Below are 26,344 nucleotides of genomic sequence, written 5' to 3'. Positions count from 1 at the left end.
AAAGATTTTATTTATTTATTTGACAGAGAGAGACAGTGAGAGAGGGAACACAAGCAGGGGGAGTGGGGAAGGGAGAAGCAGGCTTCCCGCCGAGCAAGGAGCCCGATATGGGGCTCGATCCCAAGACCCTGGGATCATGACCTGAGCCTAAGGCAGACGCTTAACAACTGAGCCACCCAGGTGCTCCCGAAATGTGTCATATTTTATGAAATGCACATTTGGCCCTTTTATGTGTGTGTGTTTGGACAGTAATTGTAAAACACTACACAAAAAGCATATAAATGTCTCACATGATAATTAATATTGGCTCATAAATTGTATTTGCTTAAATCCTAAAGATGTAAGTGCTTTAAGTAGCTTTAAATATGCCATTTAATATGGTGAGCACTGTGAATTGTGTAAGACTGATGAATCACAGACCTGTACCCCTGAAACAAATACTACATCACGTTAATAAAAAAAATTTTTTTAAATATGCCATTTAACTATTTTTCTCCTTTTTTCCCCAGAACTACTAAAAGATTAAAGTATTTGAAATAAGTGATGTCATGGTTTTATCTCCTTGCTGCAGTATGTTTCAGATCATTTTATAAAATCAAAATGAATCTGAAGTTTTATTTGTTTTGGTTTTATTTTTGTTTGAGCTATGCAGAGTTTTGTTAGGGGTGTAGATAAAACTTTAAGGATGAACATCCAGTACAAATAAGAACATCTATTATTTGGGGCTTGATGTCTTATACCTAAATTTCACAGTGCTTTAAGATTCTCAGGAGGGCAACCACATATTCCCATGTGTATCTGGTGCTTTGGTATAAGGAATGTTCCAAATCCACGGCTGATCTTTACTTCCATACAGTTCTGGAGGCAGGTCATATGGCTCAGGAAAGGCAGCCACTGGCTCCTTGCTCCCTGAGAATAATTTCTCTTTTACTCTGAAGCTGTCCAGGCCAAATGCTGATGGCAGGAAAAGGGACCCCAAACTCATAGGAATGGATCATCAGCTGGGTGCCATTCTTCTCTAATGCTCCCCAGGTGGCCTTGGACAGATTTGTGCTCATGACAAGGAACCAAGCAATCTGACTAAACTCTGGAGAAGGTCTCATATATATTTTAATATGTGGCATAGCATTGCTGCGGCCAGATGTGTCAGCCAATGAAGCCAGTTCTGTTTTTCAGCTATCTGGATGCTATAGTGAAGAAAGCCCCCAGCCGGATATTCTTGTAAGCTGGTTCACACATTTTCCACAGAAGGACAGATCAGGTGAAGAGGAACGGCATTTTCCCTGGGGTCTTGCTTTCCTTCCCTAGCATCACCAAGCTTTCTTTCTTTTTTTTTTTTAATTTTTCTATTGTTATGTTAATCACCATATATTACATCATTAGTTTTTGGTGCAGTGTTCCATGATTCATTGTTTGTTCATAACACCCAGTGCTCCATGCAGAACGTGCCCTCCTCAATACCCATCACCAGGCTAACCCATCCCCCTACCCCCCTCCCCTCTAGAACCCTCAGTTTGTTTTTCAGAGTCCATCATCTCTCATGGTTCCTATCCCCCTCTGACATACTCCCCTTTTCTTCCTCTCCTGTTATCTTCTTCTTTTTCTTTTTTCTTAAAATATGTTGCGTTATTTGTTTCAGAAGTACAGAACTGTGATTCAACAGTCTTGCACAATTCACAGCACTCACCGTAGCACATACCCTCCCCAATGTCTATCACCCAGCCACCCCATCCCTCCCACCCCCAACCACTCCAGTAACACTCAGTTTCTTTCCTGAGATTAAGAATTCCTCATATCAGTGAGGTCATGTGATACATGTCTTTCTCTGATTGACTTATTTCACTCAGCATAACACCCTCCAGTTCCATCCACGTCGTTGCAAATGGCAAGATCTCATTCCTTTTGATGGCTGCCTAATATTCCATTGTGTATATATACCACCTCTTCTTTATCCATTCATCTGTCGATGGGCATCTTGGCTCTTTCCACAGTTTGGCTATGGTGGACATTGCTGCTATAAACATTGGGGTACACGTACCCCTTCGGGTCCCTACATTTGTATCTTTGGGGTAAATACCCAGTAGTGCAATTGCTGGATCGAACGGTAGCTCTAATTTCAACTGTTTGAGGAACCTCCATACTGTTTTCCAGAGGGGTTGCACCAGCTTGCATTCCCACCAACAGTGTAGGAGGGTTCCCCTTTCTCCACATCCCCGCCAACATCTGTCATTCCCTGACTTGTTAATTTTAGCCATTCTGACGGGTGTGAGGTGGTATCTCATTGAGGTTTTGATTTGGATTTCCCTGATGCCGAGCGATGTTGAGCACTTTTTCATGTGTCTGTTGGCCATTTGGATGTCTTCTTTGGAGAAATGTCTGTTCATGTCTTCTGCCCATTTCTTGATTGGATTATTTGTTCTTTGGGTGTTGAGTTTGATAAGTTCTTTATAGATTTTGGATACTAGCCCTTTATCTGATATGTCATTTGCAAATATTTTCTCCCATTCTGTCGGTTGTCTTTTGGTTTTGTGGACTGTTTCTTTTGCTGTGCAAAAGCTTTTTATCTTGATGAAATCCCAATAGTTCATTTTTGCCCTGGCTTCCCGTGCCTTTGGCGATGTTTCTAGGAAGAAGTTGCTGCGGCTAAGGTCGAAAAGGTTGCTACCTGTGTTCTCCTTTAGGATTTTGATGGACTCCTGTCTCACGTTTAGGTCTTTCAACCATTTGGAATCTATTTTTGTGTGTGGTGTAAGGAAATGGTCCAGTTTCATTCTTCTGCATGTGGCTGTCCAATTTTCCCAACACCATTTGTTGAAGAGACTGTCTCTTTTCCATTGGACATTCTTTCCTGCTTTGTCAAAAATAAGTTGACCATAGAGTTGAGGGTCCATTTCTGGGCTCTCGATTCTGTTCCATTGATCGATGTGTCTGTTTTTGTGCCAGTACAACACTGTCTTGATGATGACAGCTTTGTAATAGAGCTGGAAGTCCGGAATTGTGATGCCGCCAGCTTTGCTTTTCTTTTTCAGTATTCCTCTGGCTATTCTGGGTCTCTTCTGGTTCCATACAAATTTTAGGATTATTTGTTCCATTTCTTTGAAAAAAGTGGATGGTATTTTGATGGGGATTGCATTGAATGTGTAGATTGCTCTAGGTAGCATTGACATCTTCACAATGTTGATTCTCCCAATCCAAGAGCATGGAACGTTTTTCCATTTCTTTGTGTCTTCTTCAATTTCTTTCATGAGTATTTTATAGTTTTCTGAGTACAGATCCTTTGCCTCTTTGGTTAGATTTATTCCTAGGTATCTAATGGTTTTGGGTGCAATTGTAAATGGGATCGACTCCTTGATTTGTCTCTCTTCTGTCTTGTTGTTGGTGTATAGGAATGCCACTGATTTCTGTGCATTGATTTTATATCCTGCTACTTGACTGAATTCCTGTATGAGTTCTAGCAGTTTTGGGGTGGAGTCTTTTGGGTTTTCCACATACAGTATCATATCATCTGCAAAGAGTGAGAGTTTGACTTCCTCTTTGCCGATTTGGATGCCTTTGATTTCTTTTTGTTGTCTGATTGCTGTGGCTAGGACTTCTAATACTATGTTGAATAGCAGTGGTGAGAGTGGACATCCCTGCCGCGTTCCTGACCTTAGGGGAAAAGCTCTCAGCCTTTCCCCATTGAGAATGATATTCGCTGTAGGTTTTTCATAGATGGTTTTTATGATATTGAGGTATGTACCCTCTATCCCTATACTCTGAAGAGTTTTGATCAAGAAAGGATGCTGTACTTTGTCAAATGCTTTTTCTGCATCTATTGAGAGGATCATATGATTCTTGTTCTTTCTTTTGTTAATGTATTGTATCACGTTGATTGATTTGCAGATGTTGAACCAGCCTTGCAGCCCAGGGATAAATCCCACTTGGTCGTGGTGAATAATCCTTTTAATGTACTGTTGGATCCTATTGGCTAGTATTTTGGTGAGAATTTTTGCATCCATGTTCATCAAGGATATTGGTCTGTAATTCTCTTTTTTGATGGGGTCTTTGTCTGGTTTTGGGATCAAGGTAATGCTGGCCTCATAAAATGAGTTTGGAAGTTTCCCTTCCATTTCTATTTTTTGGAACAGTTTCAGGAGAATAGGTATTAATTCTTCTTGAAATGTCTGATAGAATTCCCCTGGGAAGCCATCTGGCCCTGGGCTTTTGTTTCTTGGGAGATTTTTGATGACTGCTTCAATTTCCTTAGTGGTTATAGGTCTGTTCAGGTTTTCTATTTCTTCCTGGTTCAATTTTGGTAGTTGATACATCTCTAGGAATGCACCCATTTCTTCCAGGTTATCTAATTTGCTGGCATAGAGTTGCTCATAATATGTTCTTATAATTGTTTGTATTTCTTTGGTGTTGGTTGTGATCTCTCCTCTTTCATTCATGATTTTGTTGATTTGGGTCATTTCTCTTTTCTTTTTGATCAGTCTGACCAGGGGTTTATCAATCTTGTTAATTCTTTCAAAGAACCAGCTCCTAGTTTCGTTGATCTGTTCTACTGCTCTTTTGGTTTCTAGTTCATTGATTTCTGCTCTGATTTTTATGATTTCTCTTCTCCTGCTGGGTTTAGGCTTTCTTTGCTGTTCTTTCTCCAGCTCCTTTAGGTGTAGGGTTAGGTTGTGTATTTGAGACCTTTCTTGTTTCTTGAGAAAGGCTTGTATTGCTATATACTTTCCTCTCAGGACTGCCTTTGCTGCATCCCAAAGATTTTGAACAGTTGTGTTTTCATTTTCATTGGTTTCCATGAATTTTTTTAATTCTTCTTTAATTTCTTGGTTGACCCATTCATTCTTTAGTAGGATGCTCTTTAGCCTCCATGTATTTGAGTTCTTTCTGACTTTCCTCTTGTGGTTGAGTTCTAGTTTCAAAGCATTGTGGTCTGAAAATATGCAGGGAATGATCCCAATCTTTTGGTACCGATTGAGACCTGATTTGTGACCTAGGATGTGATCAATTCTGGAGAATGTTCCATGGGCACTAGAGAAGAATGTGTATTCCTTTGCTTTGGGATGGAACGTTCTGAATATGTCTGTGAAGTCCATTTGGTCCAGTGTGTCATTTAAAGTCTTTATTTCCTTGTTGATCTTTTGCTTAGATGACCTGTCCATTTCAGTCAGAGGGGTGTTAAAGTCCCCCACTATTATTGTATTGTTGTCAATGTGTTTCTTTGCTTTTGTTATTAATTGCCTTATATAATTGGCTGCTCCCATGTTCGGGGCATAGATATTTACAATTGTTAGATCTTCTTGTTGGATAGACCCTTTAAGTAGGATATAGTGTCCTTCCTCATCTCTTATTACAGTCTTTGTTTTAAAATCTAGTTTGTCTGATAGAAGGATTGCCACCCCAGCTTTCTTTTGGTGTCCATTAGCATGGTAAATGGTTTTCCACCCCCTCACTTTCAATCTGGGGGTGTCTTTGGGTCTAAAATGAGTCTCTTGCAGACAGCATATTGATGGGTCTTGTTTTTTAATCCAATCTGATAGCCTGTGTCTTTTGATTGGGGCATTTAGCCCATTTACATTCAGGGTAACTATTGAAATGTATGAATTTAGTGCCATTGTATTACCTGTAAGGTGACTGTTAACTGTCTGTTGTCTGTGTTCGTTTCTGTTCTTTGCTGCTTTTAGGTTCTCTCTTTGCTTAGAGGACCCCTCTCAATATTTCTTGGAGGGCTGGTTTCGTGTTTGCAAATTCCTTTAGTTTTTGTTTGTTCTGGAAGCTTTTTATCTCTCCCTCTATTTTCAATGATAGCCTAGCTGGATATAGTATTCTTGGCTGCATATTTTTCTCGTTTAGTGCTCTGAAGATATCTTGCCAGTCCTTTCTGGCCTGCCAGGTCTCTGTGGATAGGTCTGTTGCCAATCTAATGTTTCTACCATTGTAGGTTACATATCTCTTCTCCCGAGCTGCTTTCAGGATTTTCTCTTTGTCTCTGAGACTCGTAAGTTTTACTATTAGATGTCGGGGTGTTGACCTATTATTATTGATTTTGAGAGGGGTTCTCTGTGCCTCCTGGATTTTAATGCCTGTTTCCTTCCTCACATTAGGGAAGTTCTCTGCTATAATTTGCTCCAATATACCTTCTGCCCCTCTCTCTCTCTCTTCTTCTTCTGGGATCCCAATTATTCTAATGTTGTTTCGTCTTATCATATCACTTATCTCTCGAATTCTGCCCTCGTGATCCTGTAGTTGTTTCTCTCTCTTTTTCTCAGCCTCTTTATTTTCCATCATTTGGTCTTCTATATCGCTGATTCTCTCTTCTGCCTCATTTATCCTAGCATTTAGTGCCCCCATTTTTGACTGCACCTCATCAATAGCCTTTTTGATTTCGATTTGGTTAGATTTTAGTTCTTTTATTTCTCCAGAAAGGGTTTCTCTAATAACTTCCACGCTTTTTTCAAGCCCAGCTAGTATCTTTAAAGTCATGATTCTGAACTCTAGGTCTGACATCGTACTAATGTCCGTATTGAGTAGGTCCCTGGCTGACGGTACTACCTCTTGTTCTTTTTGCTGAGGTGATTTCTTTCGTCTTGTCATTTTGTCCAGAGGAGAATAGATGAATGAGAGAACAAAATGTTAACAGGTTTACAACGTCCCCAGCAAATATACTGTATACAAATCAGAAAAGACCTGAAACCTGGGGAAAAGAAAGGGAAAGAAAGAAAAAAGAGATAAAGAAAAAAAAAAAGATAAAAACAAAAACAAAACAATACAAAAAAGGCAGAATATGATCAAATATGATCAGGCTAGTGCATAGATCAGGGCCACACACTAGATTTTGGGCGTATTTTGGTCTGTTAGAAAAAAGTGCCTCCCAAAATTTTAAAGGAAGAAAGACATATATGTACAAAATAAGGGTTGATACAATGAAGGGATGGAAGATGACTGTAAAGATGAAAATTATAAAAGATTTTATAAAAGGACTTGGTAAGATAAGTTGTTTGAAAAAAGAAAGAAGATTTAAGAAAAAAAAAAAAAGGAAAAAGGGAGAGAATGTGATCAGGCAGGAGACTAGAACAAAGCCATACACTAGTGATTTAGGGTATATTTTGATCTGTTAGAAGAAACTGTACCTCAAAATTTTAAAGAGAGAACTTATATATATATGCCAAAAATAAGGGTAACTACTATGAAGGGATAAAATATGACTCTAAAAATGAAAAATAAAAAATGTTTTTTTTTTTAAAAAGGGATTTATAAGATGTTGGTTGAAAAAGGGAAAAAGAAAAATAAAAAAAAACAGTCAACAAAAATTAACTTTGATGAAATAATGAATCATGGTAAAAAAAAAAAAAAAAAAAAAGCCATGAATCTATGTGCAGTATTCCCCTAGCGCTGGAGTTCTCCTATTCTCCTTGATCGATCAACTTGGTCTTGGCTTGCTGGCTGTTTGTGTTGATCTTCTGGGGGAGGGGCCTGTTGCTGTGGTTTCCAAATGTCTTTGCGGGAGGCGGAATTGCCCCGCCCTTGTCGGTCCGGGCTAAGGAAGCTGCTCCGGTTTGCTCTCAGGAGCTTTTGTTCCCTGCAAGCTCTCGGCACAGCTTTGGAGGACCAGGGCAGAAATGGTGGCCTCCCAATCTCCACCCGGAGGAGCCGAGAACTCGGGGCCCCGCTCCTCAGTGTGCCCCCAGAGAAAAGCAGTCACTTCCGTGTCCCCGGTCTCCGGCCGCACTCCGTGCTCACCCGGCCTGTGACCGAGCGTTGCTATCTCTGGCACCCGACCCCGCGCGGAGTCTCCAAACCCAGCAGATCCCTGCAGTGCGTTCCCGCACCGCTCCTCCCTGGGAAGGAAGGGGAGTCTCCCCGGATCTGCTGCTTGTTGGGTCCCTGCTGGGGGAGCCGTGCCCCGACTGGGCCGCAGATCACAGTTTATGGCAACCCCGAGCTGAGAGCCCGCGACTCTGCTCCGTATCTGCAGCCGGCTTCCCTGCTCTGATACCTGGGAGCTCTGGCGCACTCAGGCACCCCCGGTCTCTCTGTGACCCCAAGGGTCCTGAGACCACACTGTCCCGGGAGGATTCCACCCCCCGCTTAGCCACTGCAGCGAAGTCCCTCCGCCGAGCCAACTTCTAAAAGGTCCGATTTTGTGCTCCGTGGCTCTATCACTTGCCAGAAGCGGCCGGCGGAGGCCCCTCCCCCGCCGTCTATCCTCCCGAATATCGCCTCGGATTCACTTCTCCGCACGCCCTACCTTCCACTAAGTGGTCGCTTCTCTGTTCAGAGAGTTGTTGCTACTCTCCTGTTCGATCTCCTGTTGAGTTCGTAGGTGTTCAGAATGGTTTGATCCCTATTCAGCTGAATTCCTGAGACCAGACGAAATCTAGGTCTCCTACTCCTCCGCCATCTTGCTCCGCCCCCCACCAAGCTTTCTTTAAACTCAGAACACGGGGTGCCTGGGTGGCTCTGTCATTAAGCATCTGCCTTAGGCTCAGGTCATGATCCCAGGGTCCTGGGATCAAACCCCGCATCGGGCTCCCTGCTCAGTGGGAAGCCTGCTTCTCCCTTTCCCACTCCCCCTGCTTGTGTTCCCTCTCTCGCTGTGTCTCTGTCAGATAAATAAATAAAATCTTTAAAAAAAAAAAAACAACTCAGAACACAACCATTTCGAGTCATCAGCTCCCATAGACCCAATGCTTGAAAACTGACCTACTATGCGGCCAAGACTTTCCTTTAGGTATGGATGAGGCATGCTCTTTCAGAAGGTTTCTAAGCCTAAAATGTCCCCAATTATCTTTCTGACTTCCTTGAAAACGTCCTGGGGTTGATCCAATAAGATAAACATTGGTTTCAGAGAGATCATGCTTGTGGATGATATGTATCCACTCCTTGAGTGAAGGAGCATTATAAGGCATCAAGTAGCTGATGAGATCAGCTTTAAAATGTGTTGTTGATTCTCCAGATCTGTGGGTTCCATGTATAATCCATAGGTATAAGGGGCTCAACCATATTCCCTGAGTTTTCTGGTGCCAGTCAGCATGGATGAGGTTGGAGGTGTGTGTGACAATTCGGAGGCCTTCTTCATACGGTAGTAACATTCATTTTCCTGGCAGAGGAAAATGTTTTCATAAGGCTTGGCCTGGGCATGTAAGTGAAACTTCGAGTCTCGTTTATCTCCGTGCACAAGCAGAATTGGTTTCTGAACTCCAGTGGACACTGTTTTATGAGCCAGTCTACGTCAAAGCAGTAGTTAAACTGAGCTGAAGATACAAGTGCCCCAAATAGGGGAGACAGAATATCCTTGATGTGGAGGGCTCCAGAGTTATACTTTGACTTAATTCCCGAGACTCTAGTGAGGTAAAATTGGAAGGGGTTCCTTTTCCCAACATGTCCCAAATGTCTTGGCCTTCCCCTGAAGTTTCTTACTCCTCTTCCTCCTCTTTTAGTCCATGGTGGGCAGGAGGGCCATGATTTCCAGTACTTTGGGCAGCACTGTCTTTGGGAGAAGAGATGCCACTCTCCTCTTTGACCACCATGTTCTTAGCCTGCTTCTGCTATGTTCCTGGTTGCAACTCATCATTGTTGCTAGAGAGACACCAACCTAGGTCTTCCTGGGAACCACTCTTCTGCCTTTTGGGAGGTGAAACTTGTGAATCTGTGTTGCTGAACTTCACAGGTGTTAATTTTCTTCTATGGGCAGCTTTCCTAGCCTCAGAACGGTGTATCTTAGTTCATTTGCTGCTCCCTGCCCAGCATGCAGGAGGGAAGAAGTAGACAGCTTGTCTAGTTTTCGCTTTTCCTCCTCACGTTCATCACTACTGGACACTGTCCACTTCCCATAATCACCGTCCTAAGACATACTTCTGAAATTTCCAGAGCTGGTCTGTTTTTGTTATTTTTTGATAGTTAAATAATACCATGAAAGGTGAATCTAAAATAGAAGAGATATCACCTGTGGCTTTGACGCAGCATTCCACAGCATGCCAAAATAAGAATTTTCTCCAGGTGGGGGGAGGGGTGGAGTGTGTGTGTGTGTGTGTGTGTGTGTGTGTGTGTGTGTGTGTAGGGCTACCCATGTCTGCCTGATTCTTCCAGTCTTTTGTTGATGAAAACTCTCAGGTCAGAGGAACACAAGATAAAAGAAAAAGATCATATATTAGTAATGAGAAATAAATGGCAATTGATAATTAGGGAATCTGTTTTCAGCAGATTGGCCTTAGAAATGGTCAAAACAGGTCTCTAGTAATAATTAAGGATTGAAAAACTTAAAGTGATTTTTTTTAAGTTAAGTTCAAAGAATGTTAGATGGCTCAGATTGACTCTGTTTCTGGTATGACTCGAAGAGAACATCACATGCAGGTCCATGATGATTAAGCTGTGCCTAGGGCTGGATGGTCCAAATATCCTTTTATTTGGAACTCTAGTTAAAGATAAACATGAAGAGGGACGCCTAGGTGGCTCAATCATTAAGTGTCTGACTTTGGCTCAGGTCGTGATCCCAGGGTCCTGGGATCGAGCCCCACATTGGGCTCCTTGCTCCACAGAGAGACGGCTTCTCTCTCTCCCACTCCCCCTGCTTGTTTTCCCTCTCTTGCTGTGTCTCTCTCTGTCAAATAAATAAAATCTTTAAAAAAAAAAAAGATAAACATGAAGAAACTCAATCTGTCAATCAACCAACATGCCAGATGCTTTCATGTTTCATTTTCTATATATCTAAGCCCAAGTTGATCTCAGCTAAATATTTCTCTTCTCCTCCCTCAATAATAGAAAACTGACGATAGTGAAAACAATATATTATACAGATTTTCCTCAACTTATGATGAAGTTACATCCTGGTAAACCCATTGTAAGATGAAAATATCATAAATCAAAAATGCATTTAATACACCTAACCTACTAAAACATCATAGCTTAGCCTAGCTGAACTTAAACATGCTCAGAACACTTATATCAACCAGCAGTTGGGCAAATCATCTAACCCAAAGCCTATTTTATAATAACGCATGGATATCTCATGTAGTTTATTGAATATTGTACTCAAAGTGAAAAACAGAGTGGTTGTAAGTGTATCGGTTGTTTCCCCTCATGGTCACATGGCTGACTGGGAGCTGCAGCTCACTGCCACTACCCAGTATTAAGAGAGAGTATCTAACCACATATCGCTAGCCTGGGTAAAGATCACAATTCAAGGGGCGCTTGGGTAGCTCAGTCAGTTAAGTGTCCAACTCTTGATTTCCGCTCAGGTCATGATCTCAGGGTTATGAGATCAATCTCAGGGTTGTGAGAACAAGCTCCACGTTTGACTCCAGACTGGGTATGGAGCCTGCATTAAGATTCTTTCTCTCCCTTTTCCTCTGCCCCTCCCTGTCCCCAAAAGACCACGATTTAATATCAAAGTATGGTTTCTACTGAACACATATCACTTTTGCACCATCGTAAAGTCAAAAACTCCTAAGACAAAACATTGTAAGTCAGGGACCATCTGTATGTACAATTTTGAGTTCTAAAGGTGGAAAAAACAAATTGCATTAATAATACTTATGGTAGGAAGAATAATGGTCCCCTAAAGATGTCCACATTCTAATTCTCAGAAGCTATGAATATATATTACCTGCAAGTGAGAATCACAGTTGTAGATAAAATTAAGGTTGCTAATCAGCTGACCTTAAAATATTTTGGATTATCTGGGTGGGTCTCATGTGATAACAAGGATCATTTAAATGTGGAAGGAGAGGTAGGAGTCAGTGTCAAAGAAAGATCTGACAATGCTACATAGCTAGCTTTGAAGATGGAAGAAGAGGCCATGACCAAAGAATTCAATCCTCTAGAAGCTGGAAAAGACCAGGAAAGATTTTCCCTTAGAAACAAACTCCAAAGGGAACATCTTGCTTTTAGCCCAATGAGACCCATTTCAGACTAACTTCAGAACTTTAAGATGGTAAAGCTGTTTTGGTTTAAGCCACTAAATTTTTTGTAATTTGTAATAGCAGCAATAGGAAACTAAGACAATATTCAATCTCATGTCATCATGTCAGACTCCCTCCAGTGATCTAGAACAATTTCATGACTCAGCCAAGTGACTGGAATAAAGCATGTACTGTCAGAAAGGACATACTTTGCCAACAAGCTTCCAAACTGTGAACTGAGACTTGATTCACACAGGACAATAGCCCAGAGAGATCTGAGGTATCCCTAGGCCAACTTACAACCAGTTACAGAGTAAAGCTTGTTTTCCTAGAAGGAATTTATATACACCTTCAGATGTCCAGAAAAATGAGAAAAAGATTTTTTTCTATCAAAATAATTATTTTGATAGTAGTATAAAAATGTCATTTTGAAAACTCATCTATTGAGAGAAAACTATGTATGTAGGTAGTGGTTCAACAAAATATCTACTTCATCTAGAGTTACTCCTGATTATTTTAGGTTTAAAACAATAGTTACAGATAATTATAAAATTTTTGGAGCAATAAAATTGATATACCTCAGAGAGCACATGAAAACTTTCAGGTTAGTCAAAACTGTGTTCTTAATCCATTCCCTTCATATCAGCCCAAGAGGCAACAGAAGATGTTAGGCATATTTTTCCCAGTTGAAATACACCATTCAGTATTCCTGCAGCCCCTGCAAAACCCACGGCAGTCCCGCTTCCCTCCCCCTTTCTTGCATCATAACCTCTTGAATGTCTACCCCATTTTCACTGTCAAATTCAGAGAGTTTGCACTTACGATGAGCTCTGAGTAATATACAGAATTGTTGAATTGCTATGTTATACACCTGAGACTAATATATAACATTTAACATTTATAAACTATACAGGAATAAAAATTAAAAAGTTATTAAATAAACAAATAAAATAAAAATTAAAAGTTCAGGTGGTTTGGATTTCAAGTATCACCTAGTGGCCAAAGAAACTCCTCTCACTAGCTGACCAAGCATTCCAAATTCCAAAACTTTAAGATAGCTCCCCAGAAATGATGAACAACGTGCTTTTATAATTGTTCTGCATGATCCATGGACATCTAGAAACTCTAAAACATTAACAAAATAATTTTCTTTTTTTGTTTTTTTTATTGTATTGTATTTAAATTCAATTAATTACTATATAGTGTATTATTAGTTTCAGAGGTAGAGTTCGGTGATTCATCAGTTGTATATGACACCAAGTACTCATTGCATCACATGCCCTCCTTAATGCCCATCACCCAGTTACCCCATTCCCTCACCCCCCTCCCCTCTAGCAACCCTCAGTTTGTTTTCTATAGTTAAGAGTCTCTTACGGTTTCTCTCCCTCTCTGATTTTGTCTTATTTTAATTTTCCCTCCCTTCCCCTATAATCCTCTGTTTTGTTTCTTAAAATAATTTTCTAATATCAGGGAAAACCTTTAAAAATTCAAAAGGAATTAAGATTCTTTCTCTCCCTTTTCCTCTGCCCCTCCCTGTCCCCAAAAGATCACAATTTAATATCAAAGTATGGTTTCTACTGAACATGTATCACTTTTGCACCATCGTAAAGTCAAAAAATAGTTTTTACCTGTGTAGGCAACTCTCAACAAATTTATGTACACAATATCTTCTGAAATTAAAAATCATATAAAAGGAGAGGCAAGTTGTCCCAACCACACCACTAGCGTACCCACATCAAGCAAAAACTATGTTAAGAAAAAGCTCTAGGGGCGCCTCTGTGGCTCAGTCAGTTAAGCATCCAACTCCTGATTTTGGCTCAGGTCATGATCTCAGTGTGGTAAGATCAAGCCCTGGATCCCGCTCCGCCCTCAGCAGGCAGTTTGCTTCTCTCTTTCTCCCTCTCTCTGCCCCGCCCCCAACCCTAGCTCACACACTCTCTCTCTCTCTCTCAAATAAATAAATAAATCTTAAAAAAGAAAGAAAGAAAGAAAGAAAGAAAGAAAGAAAGAAAGAAAGAAAGAAAGAAAGAAAGAAAGAAAGAAAGAAAAAGCTCTAAATTAAATGGTCCTGGAGTGAGTCTTTTTTTAAATCAGCTTTATTATACAAGATACATATCTTTAGTTAAAGCTAGATACTCTGATTCACAAACATGTCACTGCCTTTAATATTGCTTTCTCAGATATGGGGTCAGGTCTCTTGACTACCTTTCTGATAGATGACATATTCTGTTAGAAGTTAAAACTGCAGTCTGTGACAATGGAAGAAGCTATTTTGTATCTACTTCACAGAGACATCATACTCAACCATGAAAAATTAAAAGCTTTTCCTCTAAGATCAGGTAAAAGACAAGGATGCCCACTCTCATCACCACTTATTCAACATAGTATTGGAAGTCCTGGCCAGAACAATTAGGCAGGAAAAAGAAATAAAAGGCACCCTAATGGGGAAGGAAGAAGTAAAACTGTCACTATTTGCAGATAACAAAATATTATATAGAAAACCTTAAAGACTTCACCAAAAAAAAAACCCCAAAAACCCAACCCTGTTAAAATAAACAAATTCAGTAAAGTTGAAGGCTACAAAATTAATACACAAAAGTCTGTTGCATTCCTAAACACTAATAACAAACTATCAGAAAGAGTAATTAAGAAAACAATCTCATTTACAATTGCATAAAAGGGAATAAAATATTTAGGAATAAATTTAAGCAAAAAGGTGAAAGACCTGTACAGAGAAAACTAACTGAAGAACACATACATAAATGGAAAGATATTCCATGCTCAAAGATTGGAAGAATTAATATCATTAAAATGCCCATACTACCCAAAGCAATCTACAGATTCAAGACAATCCTTATCAAAATTCCAATCATATCTTTCACAGAAATAGAATAACCCTAAAAATGTATGAAACCACAAAATACCCTGAATAGCCAAAGCAATCATAAGAAAGAAGAACAAAGCTGGAGACACCAAATGTACTTACTGATTTCAAACCAAACATTAAGCTATAATAATTAAAACAGTATGACACTTGTATAAAAATAGACACACAGACCAATGGAACAGAATAAAAAAATAAAATCCCACATTTATGGTCAACTAATATTTGACAAGAGAGCCAAGAACACCCAAAGGGGAAAGGATAGTCTCTTCAACAAATGGCACTGGGAAAACTGGATAAACACATGCAGAAAAATGTGCATTCTTACCTTACACTGCTCACAAAAATTAACTCAAAATAGATTAAAGATCTAAACATAAGACCTGATATACCTGATATAAAACTCCTACAAGAAAATATAGGGAAGAAAATCCTTGACATTAGTCTTGGCAATGATTTTTTAGATATGACACAAAAAGCACAAGCAACAAAAGCAAAAACAAACAAATGGAACTACATCACACTAAAAAGCTTCCGTACAGCAAAATTAACAATCAACAAAATGAAAAGGCATCCTACGGAATGGGAGGAAATATTTGCAAACCAGATATCAGATAAGGAATTCATAGCCAAAATATATAAAGAACTCACACAACTCAACAACAACAACAAAATCTGATTAACAAATAGGTAGAGGAAATACGACATTTTTCCAAAGAACACACCCAAATGGTCAACAGGTACACGAAAAGATGTCCAACATCTCTAAACATCAGGAAAATGCAAACAACAACAACAACCCACAATGAGATATCACTTCATATCTGTTGGAATGGCTATCATCAAAAAGACAAGATGTAACAAGTATTGGTGAGGATTTGGAGAAAAGAGAACCCTTAAAAATCACTGGTGGAAATGCAAATTGGTTCAGTTGCTATGGAAAACAGTATGGAGGTCCATCAAATAATTAAAAATAGAACAACCATATGATTCAGCAATACCACTTCCGGGTTCGTACCTAAAGGAAATGAAAATAGGATATCAAAGAGATAGGTGGCCTACAATTTTCTGTTCCTGCAGTGTCCTTGTCTGGTTTTGGTATCAGGGTAATACTGGCCTCATTGAATGAGTGTGAAAGAGTTCCCTCTTCTATTTTTTGGAATAGTTTGAGAAGGATAGATATTAATTTTTCATTGAACATTTGGTAGAATCTACCCAGTGCAGCCATCTGGTCCTGAAATTTTATAATATGTATTTATCCAAAAAACAAATATAAACACTAATTTGAAAAGATATGTGCATCTCCATGTTCACTGCAGCATTATTCACAATAACCAAGATATGGAAACAACCTAAGTGTCCAATGATGAGTAAATGGATAAAGAAATTGTGGTGTATATATATACAATGGAATATTATTCAGCCATAAAAAGGAATGAAATATTGCCATTTGTGACAACATGGATGGACCTTGAGGGCATTATGCTAAATGAGATTAGTCAGACAGAGAAAGACAAATACCGTATGATCTCTCTTCCATGTGGAATCTTTAAAAAAAAAAAAAAACAACTCACAGATACAGAGAACAGATTGGTGGTTGCCAGAGTAAAGGTATGAGAGGTGGGAGGAATGGGTGAAGATGGTCAAAGATAAAATCAATCAATCAATCAATCAATCAATGCATGCAGCATATCACTGACCACCACCATCACCAACAAAAAAGACCAGAAGTTTAAGAAGATGAAAAGATAGAGCCATGCCAAGAGCTATAAAAAAGATGGGACTCCCATTCCAGTCAGGGGGTCTCATGGAATATGGATCAAAGAAAGCTCCCCAAAGAATATACATATAAATAGGCCTCAAAGGATGCATTGGATTGTTTTCCCATAATGAAAATAGCTTTATTCCATATGTAGGGATAAAGAAGATGTGTTACATGTACCTACACAATGGAATATTATTCAGCCATGGAAAGAAGGAAATCCTGCTATTTCTGACAACATGAACAGACCTTGAAAGCATTATGCTAAGTGAGAGAAGTCAGATAGAGAAAGACAACTACTGCATGATATCACTAAAAAGCCAAAGCCAAACTTGTAGAAAACAGAGAGTAGAATGGTGATTACCTAGGACTAGGGTATGAGAGGTATGGGTAAATAAATCCTGGAGACCTAAAACACAGCATATTAAGTATAGAAGACAATACTGTATTATATACCTCAAAATTGCTGAGACTAAATCTTAATAAGTGAATCTGGGTAAAGGATATATGGGTATTTTGCAGTATTGCTTTTGCAATTTTTCTGTAAGCTTGAAATTGTTTTATTATAGGGGCATCTGCGTGGCTCAGTTGGTTAAGCATCTGCCTTCAGCTCAGGTCTTTTTTTTTTTTTTTTTAAAGATTTTATTTATTTATTCATGAGAGACAGAGAGAGAGAGAGAGGCAGAGGGAGAAGCAGGCTCCCGAGGCGCAGGGAGCCTGATGTGGGACTCGATCCCAGGACCCCGGGATCATGACCTGAGCTGAAGGCAGACGCTTAACCATCTGAGCCACCCAGGTGCCCCAGCTCAGGTCTTGATCCCAGGGTCCTGGGATTGAGCCCCTCCTCAGATTCCCTTCTTCATGGGAAGCCTGTTTCTCTGTCCCCCACTGCCCCTCCCCCCCCACATGCACAAGTGGGAGTGCTCTCTCTCAAATAAATAAAATATTTTTTTAAAAAAAGAAATTTTTATTATAAAAATTCAAAATGAAAAAAAGCCAAAAAAATGATAAATTATATGACATGACAGAAGTGTTTGCTAACAGTACAGTGGTAATCGTATTTCAATATATAAATGTACAACTTAAACTTACACAGTGTCACTGTGTACTTTAAACTGGTACAATGTCAACTGTATGTCAATAAAAAATAATTTTTAAATGTACTAAGTGCTTGTGTTTCTAAAGGCCTTTAAAGATGTATAGAAGTCTATACAACCAACTTTTAATCTTAGTTTCTTCTGAAGAGGGGGATGAGAAGGGTTTCAGGGATAAAGGAAACAGATCGCTGGTCTATGAATCAGTGAGGACTCAAATTCACAACCTTGCTAGGTGATCCTTTGATAATTCTCTTTTCTTTCTTCAGCTTCACTCTTCCTGTCTGTAACATATAAATGTTGGACTAGCTGTCCACCAAAGTCCTTGTATTCTAAGCCATGAGTTCAGCTTATCCCCAGGGATGAAAGTTCCCCTTTGTTCTTTTAGGAAAGACCTACTCTATAATTTGGGGGTATATGAGATAATTGGGAGGGGAGGTTGTGTCCACACCACATACACTGGTAACTGGAACAGATTCCTAGATGTTTCATCCTCTGCTATTTCTTCTACTGGCCACCCCCAAACCCTCCACACCCATGCCCCACTCCCCAGCTCCACTTTCTATTCTCAGCTTCATTCTCCATCACCTTCCACCTGTTCTTGCAGGACTCTCCTCCCGGGCCACCCCGCCACCAATCGTGTACTCCAACAACCAGAATGATTCTTTTTTTATAGTTTTATATATAATCTATTTTGTTTCTAAAATGGCAAAGTTCTATATGATTTTATATAAAAACTGAACTGATCTAGAGGTATACAACTAGAAAAGTGAAGGTCACACACACTCCCCATAGCACTTAAGAAAATAAGATCTACAGTAAAGGGAAGACTGGGACTCACCCTACAAGAAACTCCTGTAAAACATCCTGTCACTCCTCTAGAGTGCTAGAGGACAGTGCTCTAGGACAGTCAGTGTGCTCCCTGATGTGGTAGCAGGTTATTGTAAAGCATTATGTTCCTGTAAAATGCATTATGCCATTCTGTTACCAAATACAAGAGTCCCTGATGATCTAGCCTAACAAGCAGTATTATGCAGTGCAGCAGCACAGGGACTGGGTTCCCATTATTTACACTGCAGAAAGGCACTGCCACAATGTCACTTGTGGAGGCCACCGTCACATACATCAGTAAGCCTTCCTACCTGGATCCACATCTCCCACTGTAAGGAGACCTTAACCCTGATCATTTAACAACTTCATACACTTTCTTTATGTTTCTCATAAACAGATCAATGAGGTCCAGACTGTTGGTGCCAATGTATGGAAACACAAGAAAGTCATACCTCATTCTTAAAAGTCTATTCCCAAAAGTGACACCAATCATTTCTCCTCACATTCCATTGGTAAAAACAAATCACATAACCACACTTAGATGCAGGGGGAATGGGACATTGGCAACCTTTCCCAAGTGACAATTATATACTATATAAGGGGAGGATGCATTTCAGGGGAAAACTGGTCAGAGTCGCCACAGGTATAGAGGAGGGTTGAAAGATACAGAGAGGTACAGAGGAGCTGGAAGATGCTGAGCAGCTAAAAGAAAGTGTCACACATCTATTACAGAAGGGCATAGACACCAAAAGATACATGAGTGAACACACTTCTTGTTTCACAAATAATAATCACAAAAAAAGAAAGCACAGCTTTTGTTATAAATCCAAGCATTCAACAAGAAAAGACATTTTTGTACCAAAGTAATTCAAGAGTCTAAATTTAAAAAGTAACTATGTGGCTAAGTAATCAGGACTCCATCCTGTCTGGTTACACAAAATGCCAAAGTATTGTACTAAAATGGTATGTTTTCTTTATATTTGCCATTACAATGCAAAATACCACAGTTTGTTGTCCCAAAACAAGTAGAATTGTTACATGTATTCAACTTGCTTATGCTGCTATTATATAGTTTTATAAATTAATCTATCTTGTTTCTGACACTTACACGGTTTTCTCCCCTGGCAAGTTACAGAAGCACATACTTTGCAACCACTCCACAACTACCTGTGCAAATTTTCAGCAGCATGCATGCTACACTGTCTTCACTGGGAGATTAGGGGAAATTTCTCCTAAGGCTTTGCTCTCTGGACCATGGCAGAAGTATATGTACACAAGTGGTTGCTGATCATGCTGTGCTCTGGGGTGAGGACCCACTAGTATGACTAGGAGAGATGACCCATTAGTATGACTAGGAGAGATAAGTCACAGGTACAAATAGTTTGGGTCTGTCTGCCCAGACAGAGGGGTTATCAGAGGCCCCCTGAAGAGTCCATTGTACTTGCCACACTGGACTACCTTGATCCCTGAAATCACCCTACTCATGTGACCTAGATGAAGGAACTGACCTTGCTAAACTCTCCTTCTTAAGGTCTTTTATCTTCTAGTCCCTTAATCTGCCTTTCCTGCACAATTTCTTTATTCCTCATCTTATTTCATGGGACAATAACTCTGCTAGCCTCTAACAATAGGGACAGGAGAGAGGAAAGGAATAAAAGAAGGTTGGGTGGTATCAAGCAGTAGTGAACAATTATTCTGTGGGCACCAACCATGTGCTGAGTGCCACTTAAGTTATCACACTTAAAACTCATAACACTTTGAGTTTGATGTCATTGCCAGCATTTTTTAAATTAGGAAACTGAGGCTCAGAGGTTTGATACGAATTTTCCAGGGTCTCATTAATGCATCAGCAGTGCAAGCTGAATGGAATCCCTTCTGCCTAACTCCACGTTCTATAATCACACCCAGTCACACATCTTTAGATCTCTGATTTTGTTATTATGGAAGTCTTCTCCTTGAACTCATCAAGATGTATACTCCCTTGACCCAAATACATTCCATGCATCAATCAGACTTTTCCTTCTTCACTTTTCTTTATCAGTGTCCACTCCGTGATTCATCACTTCAATTGCTTTCTTGCCAACATCTTAAGAATCCAAACACTATTATTTTCTGCACCTATCTGTAAGGAAAAAATTCAACCCCAGATCCTTTTTTTTTAAAGATTTTTTATTTATTCATTTGAGAGAGACAGAGACAGCAAGCGAGAGCACAAATGGGGGAAGGGGCAAAGGGAGAGGAAGAAGCAGACTCCCCACTGAGCAGAGAGCCCAACACAGGGCTCGATCCTAGGACCCTGGGATCATGACCCAAGCAGAAGGCAAACGCTTAACCAATTGAGCCACCCAGGCACCCCAACCCCAGATCCTTTTAAGTGTTTGCCTTATCCACAAACAAACAAACAAAAATCCCAATCCTGATAAGAATGCTGGAGAAAATCACAAAGCTGTACAGATTAGTGGCATCTGAATTTGTCATTTTCAATCTTTACACAGCCCTCAGCAGCAGCCATTTGACTGCCATTCAACAGAAGCCTTGATGAAAGTAAGAGCAATATCTGGTTTTGCTCATTATCTCAAACCATTTTAATGTAAACTCCATGATGGTACAAACTGCCTGTGGTACATACTGCCAGCCCCTAAGACAGTTTCTAGAACATGATACATGCTTAATAAATATCTAATGAAGAAATTAAATGAATAAGAGCTTAAAGTGGTCAACAGCAGTCCAGGATTTTTTTTAAAGATTTTATTTATTTATTTGAGAGAGAGAGAGAGAGAGCGAGAGCGCACATGAGAGGGGAGAGGGTCAGAGGGAGAAGCAGACTCCCTGCCGAGCAGGGAGTCCGATGCGGGACTCGATCCTGGGACTCCAGGATCATGACCTGAGCTGAAGGCAGTCACTTAACAAACTGAGCCACCCAGGCGCCCAGCAGTCCAGGATTTAAAGAGACTTGTTTTGTGTATCATATGATCTCACTGATATGAGGAATTCTTAATCTCAGGAAACAAACTGAGGGTTGCTGGAGTAGTGGGGGGTGGGAGGGATGGGGTGACTGGGTGATAGACATTGGGGAGGGTATGTGCTATACTGAGCGCTGTAAATTGTGTAAGACTGTTGAATCACAGATCTGTACTTCTGAAACAAATAATACATTATATGTTAAAAAAAAAGAAGATAGTAGGAAGGGAAAAATGAAGGGGGGGAAATCAGAGGGGGAGACAAACCATGAGAGACTATGGACTCTGAGAAACAAACTGAGGGTTCTGGCGTGGGGGGATGGGTTAGCCTGGTGATGGGTATTAAAGAGGACACATACTGAATGGAGCACTGGGTGTTATACACAAACAATGAATCATGGAACAGTACATCAAAAACTAATGATGTAATGTATGGTGATTAACATAGCATGATAAAATAAAAAAATAAATAAAGAGACTTGTTTTGGAAGTTACAATTAAGCAGAGACTTGAGAGATAAGTAGGAGTTTTCTCATGAGAGGAGCTGGAAAGGACAATATTAAAGGAAAATTGAAAGGCATTCCTAAGATCCCTCTGTCCTACTTTACACACAGTGTTCTGAATATTCTCTCTACTCAAAGCTCTTCCAATCTCTCCAGTCCCACTGTCACTCCTATGAATGCACTCAGATTCAGTCTCTACCTTGCAACCAAATGCACTTCTGCTGTTGAAGTAAGCAAGATGGTGGAATAGGAGGCCCCTGGATCAAGTCCTCCTGACAGAAATACAAATGAGCAACTGTCCACAGACAAGATGCCTTCGTGAAAATCTCAGAACTTGGGGGTGAGGCTGAAGCACATCCTTTGAAGCACAAAAAAACAAGAAAATCTACTTTAGAAAGGTAAGATGAGCAGGTTCACTTTGACCATAGCACCCCTCTCCCAGGCCAACAGTGCCACACCAAGAGTGATCTTCTGGGTCCACGATTTCTCCAGTGGAGAAAAGAGGACCAGAAGCAGACATTCAGCCTCCCCAGCATTTCTGGGTCACTCCCTGGAAGCCCACTTCCATCTTGGAGAACAATGTTCTGTCTGTCAGATAACTGACAGACCTAGACCACAGGAAGGCAGCTGGAACAAAGAAGGGTGGGGCTCACAATGACCAGCAAGTGGATCTTAGCATTGCAACCATATCCCAGCCAGTGACCTTGCCCAAAGAGAGAGGCCAGCCAGTGGTTACTCCCACCTGTGAACCCAAGTCAACAGCCCCTCTGGCCAGAGAACACAGTCAGCATTTCTGCCTGGCCTCAGCCAGTGGTCCAACCCAGCTGTAGAGCATAGACTATGGCCCTGCTTAATAATCATGGTACACAGTCAGGGACCCTGCCCAACCACAGAGAACAGCCAGTGACTCCACTGGACCAGAGAGCCAAGCCAACACCTCCAACCAACCACAGTGCACAACCTGCAGCCCTGCCCAATTGCAGGCCACAGCCAGTAGCCCCACCAAACAATGAAGCACAGCCTGCAGCTTCACTTAAACATAAAATCCAGCTAGAAGCACCACTTCACCAGCCAGTGGTTTTGCAACCCCATCCAATCAGGGGTGATTGCAGAAACTAGCCAGTGACCCTGCACAGTTACTGAGTCCAGCCAGCGGCAGAAGGAGCCCAGCCTGCATTCACACCCACCTGGTGAGCCCAGCAACTGGCCCTGCCTGACCACAGATCCCAACAGGCAACTCTGCTCGACTACAGAACCCAGCCAGTGGATGGGAGCCCAGCCAGCAGCATTACCAAAGCTCACAGCATAAGCAGGAGCTCCCTCCAAATAGAAACCCTAGGGCAAACCCCACCTGCCGGTGAAAGGTGTGAGCTAACCCATCAAGAAACCTGGGCTAAACTGAGTCATGAAGGTCTTTCCATCCAAAGTGAACCTGTATAGGCTAGAAGAGGTGACTCCTTCCTCAAATGCAGAGACACCAATACAAGGATACAAGGATCACAAAGAGTCAGGGAAAATGACACCACCCAGGAAAACTAGTAAGATTCCAATGACCGATCCTTAAAAATAGAGATACGTGAATTGACTGAAAAAGAATTCAGAATAATCATCTTACAGAAGTTCAGTGAAGTACAAGAAAACACAGATAGTCAACTAAACAATATTAGGAAAACAATACTTAACAAAATAAGTTAAAAAAAAAAAAAGAAAAAGAAATCACTTTAAAAAAAACTTCCTAGGGGCACCTGAGTGTCTCAGATGGTTAAGAGGCCAGTTCTTGATTTTGGCTCAGGTGACAATCTCAGGGTTGTGAGATCGAGCCCAGCATTCATTAAATATGCATAAGATTCTCTCTCTCCCTCTCCCTTTGCCCCTCCTCCCCCCAAAAAAACCTAGAGCGGAAGTTTTCATGACTGACTGACCAAAGGCACAATCCAAGATGAAGTAATTGATAAGGTAAACTTAATTAAAATTAAAAACTTCTGCCCTTGCAAAAGACAATGTCAGGAATGTGAGAAGACAAGCCACAGATTGGGGAAAAATATTTTCAAAAGACACATCTGATAAAGGACTGTTATCCAAAATATACAAAGAATTCTTAAAACTCAATAATAAAAAAATAAAAAACTCAAGTAAAAAAAATGGGCTAAAAACATTAGCAGACACTTCAACAAGAAGACACACAGATGGCAAATAAACATGTGAAAAGATGTTACACATCATACGTCGTCAGGGAAATTCAAGTTAAAACAACAGTGAGATATCATTACACATCTATTGGAATGGCCAAAATCCAAACACTGACAACACTAAATACTGGTGAAGATGTGTAACAACAGGAACACTCATTCATTGCTGGTGGGGATGCAAACCGGCACAGCCAATTTGAAAGCCAGCTTGGTGATTTCTCACAAAACTAATGATTCAGCAATTGTGCTTCCTCAGTACAGGTATCCCCCACTTCCCAAAAGTTCACGTTATACCACTTCACTTGGACAAAAGCCGTCCACTAGTACTGTTTTCACTAACCAAAAGAAATCTTAAGAGGATTCTTGCTTTTACAAAAAAAGGCAAAAAATGAAAATAACATTTAGTGTTTGTTTTGCAGCAAGCTGTTATAGAGGCAGCGCACCCTGAGTAATGACAGTGACACCGCCAAGCCCCTGCCCCCAGATCTACACTCAGCATCTCAGCATCAAGCTGCCAGGGCTTTAAACTGGATCAGTGAGCATCTGTGCTTTATCTCAATTTAATTTGTGCATTCATTGACAAGATGTGCCTAAAGGTGTCGGAAAAGCCTAAAGAAAGGGTACTTTTCAGTTCTGGGAACATCCTCAAATTTTTCAATATAAATTAATGATAACTATCTCTTCACTTTACACCATTTCATCTCACAAAAGATTTCATAGGAATGCTCCACTTTTGGATAGTGGGGGAAACCTGTATTTACCTAAAGGAATTGAAAGCTTACGCCCACACAAAAACCTGCATACAGAAGTTTAAAGCAGCTTTATTCATAATTGCCAAAATGTGGAAACAACCAAGATATACTTCAGAAGGTAAAGGGATAACAACTGTGATACATCTTGACAACGGAATATTATTCAGTGCCAAAAAGAAATGGGCTATTAAGCCATAAGCAGACATGGAAGAAACTTAAATGCGTATGACTAAGTGAAAGAAGCCAATTTCAGAAAGACACAAACTGTATGATTACAACTGTATGACATTTTTTAAAAAGGAAAAACTATGGAGACAAAGATTAGAGTTGGCAGGGATTGGGGTGGGGGGATGGATGAGTAGGTGGAGCGCAGGAAGTATTTAAGGTAGTGAAACTATTCTGTGATACTAGAATGATGAATCCATGTAAATACATTTGCCTGAAGCCATAGAAAATACAACACCAAGAGTGAACCATAATGTAAACTGTGGATTTTAGTGATTATTATACGCTAATTGTAGCAAATAAACCACTCTGCTGGAGTTTGTTGATAATGGTGGAGGCTATGCATGTGCAGGGGCAGGGAGTGTATGACAGATCTCTGTATCTTCCTTGCAACAATTGCAACAATTTTGCAATGAACCTAAAATTTCATTTAAAAAATAAAGTCCTGGGGTGCCTGGGTGGTTCAATTGGTTAAGCATCCAAATTTTTTTAAGATTTTTTATTTATTTATTTGACACAGAGAGAGACAGCGAGAGGGAACACAAGCAGGGGGAGTGGGAGAGGGAGAAGCAGGCTTCCTGCCTAGCAGAGAGCCCGATGCGGGGCTCGATCCCAGGACCCCAAGATCACGACCTGAGCCGAAGGCAGTCACTTAACCAACTGAGCCACCCAGGCGCCCCAGCATCCAACTCTTGATTTCAGCTCAGGTCATGATCTCCAGATCATGAAATCAAGCCCCACATCAGGCTCCACGCTCAGCACGAGTCTGCTTGAGATTCTTTCTCCCTCTCCCACTGCCCCTTCTGCCTGTGCTCTCTCTCTCTCTCTCAAATAAATGAATGAATGAATGAATAAATCTTTAAAAAAAAAAAAAGAGGGCGGGGCACCTGGGTGGCTCAGTCATTAAGCATCCGCCTTCGACTCAGGTCATGATCCCAGGGTCCTGGGATGAGCCCCGCATCAAGCTCCCTGCTCAGCAGGGGGCCTGCTTCTCCCTCTCCCACTCCCCCTGCTTGTGTTCCCTCTCTCACTGTCTCTCTCTGTCAAATAAATAAATAAAATCTTTAAAAAAAAAAAAAAGAGGGGGAGAAGAAAAGATGGCGGAGGAGTAGGGGACCCTATTCCAACTGGTCCCCAGAATTTAGTTGGATATCTACCAGACCACTCTGAACACCCACGAAATCAGCCTGATGTGTAAGAAGATAGATCTGGATCTCTACAAACAGAATATCGCAGGCAGTTGGTTTCAAGGT

The 26,344-nt window shown here is 40.6% G+C and overlaps 1 pseudogene; it reads right to left on the bottom strand.

Moving 5' to 3' along the window:
* Positions 1-766: 766 nt before the first annotated feature.
* LOC113938630 lies at positions 767-9,844 on the bottom strand (annotated as a pseudogene).
* Positions 9,845-26,344: the final 16,500 nt, after the last annotated feature.

Source organism: Zalophus californianus, chromosome 8, assembly GCF_009762305.2.
Source record: "Zalophus californianus isolate mZalCal1 chromosome 8, mZalCal1.pri.v2, whole genome shotgun sequence".
Taxonomy (NCBI): domain Eukaryota; kingdom Metazoa; phylum Chordata; class Mammalia; order Carnivora; family Otariidae; genus Zalophus; species Zalophus californianus.
Note: the sequence above shows the minus strand (reverse complement) of the source record. Positions and strands in the feature narration are given on the sequence as shown.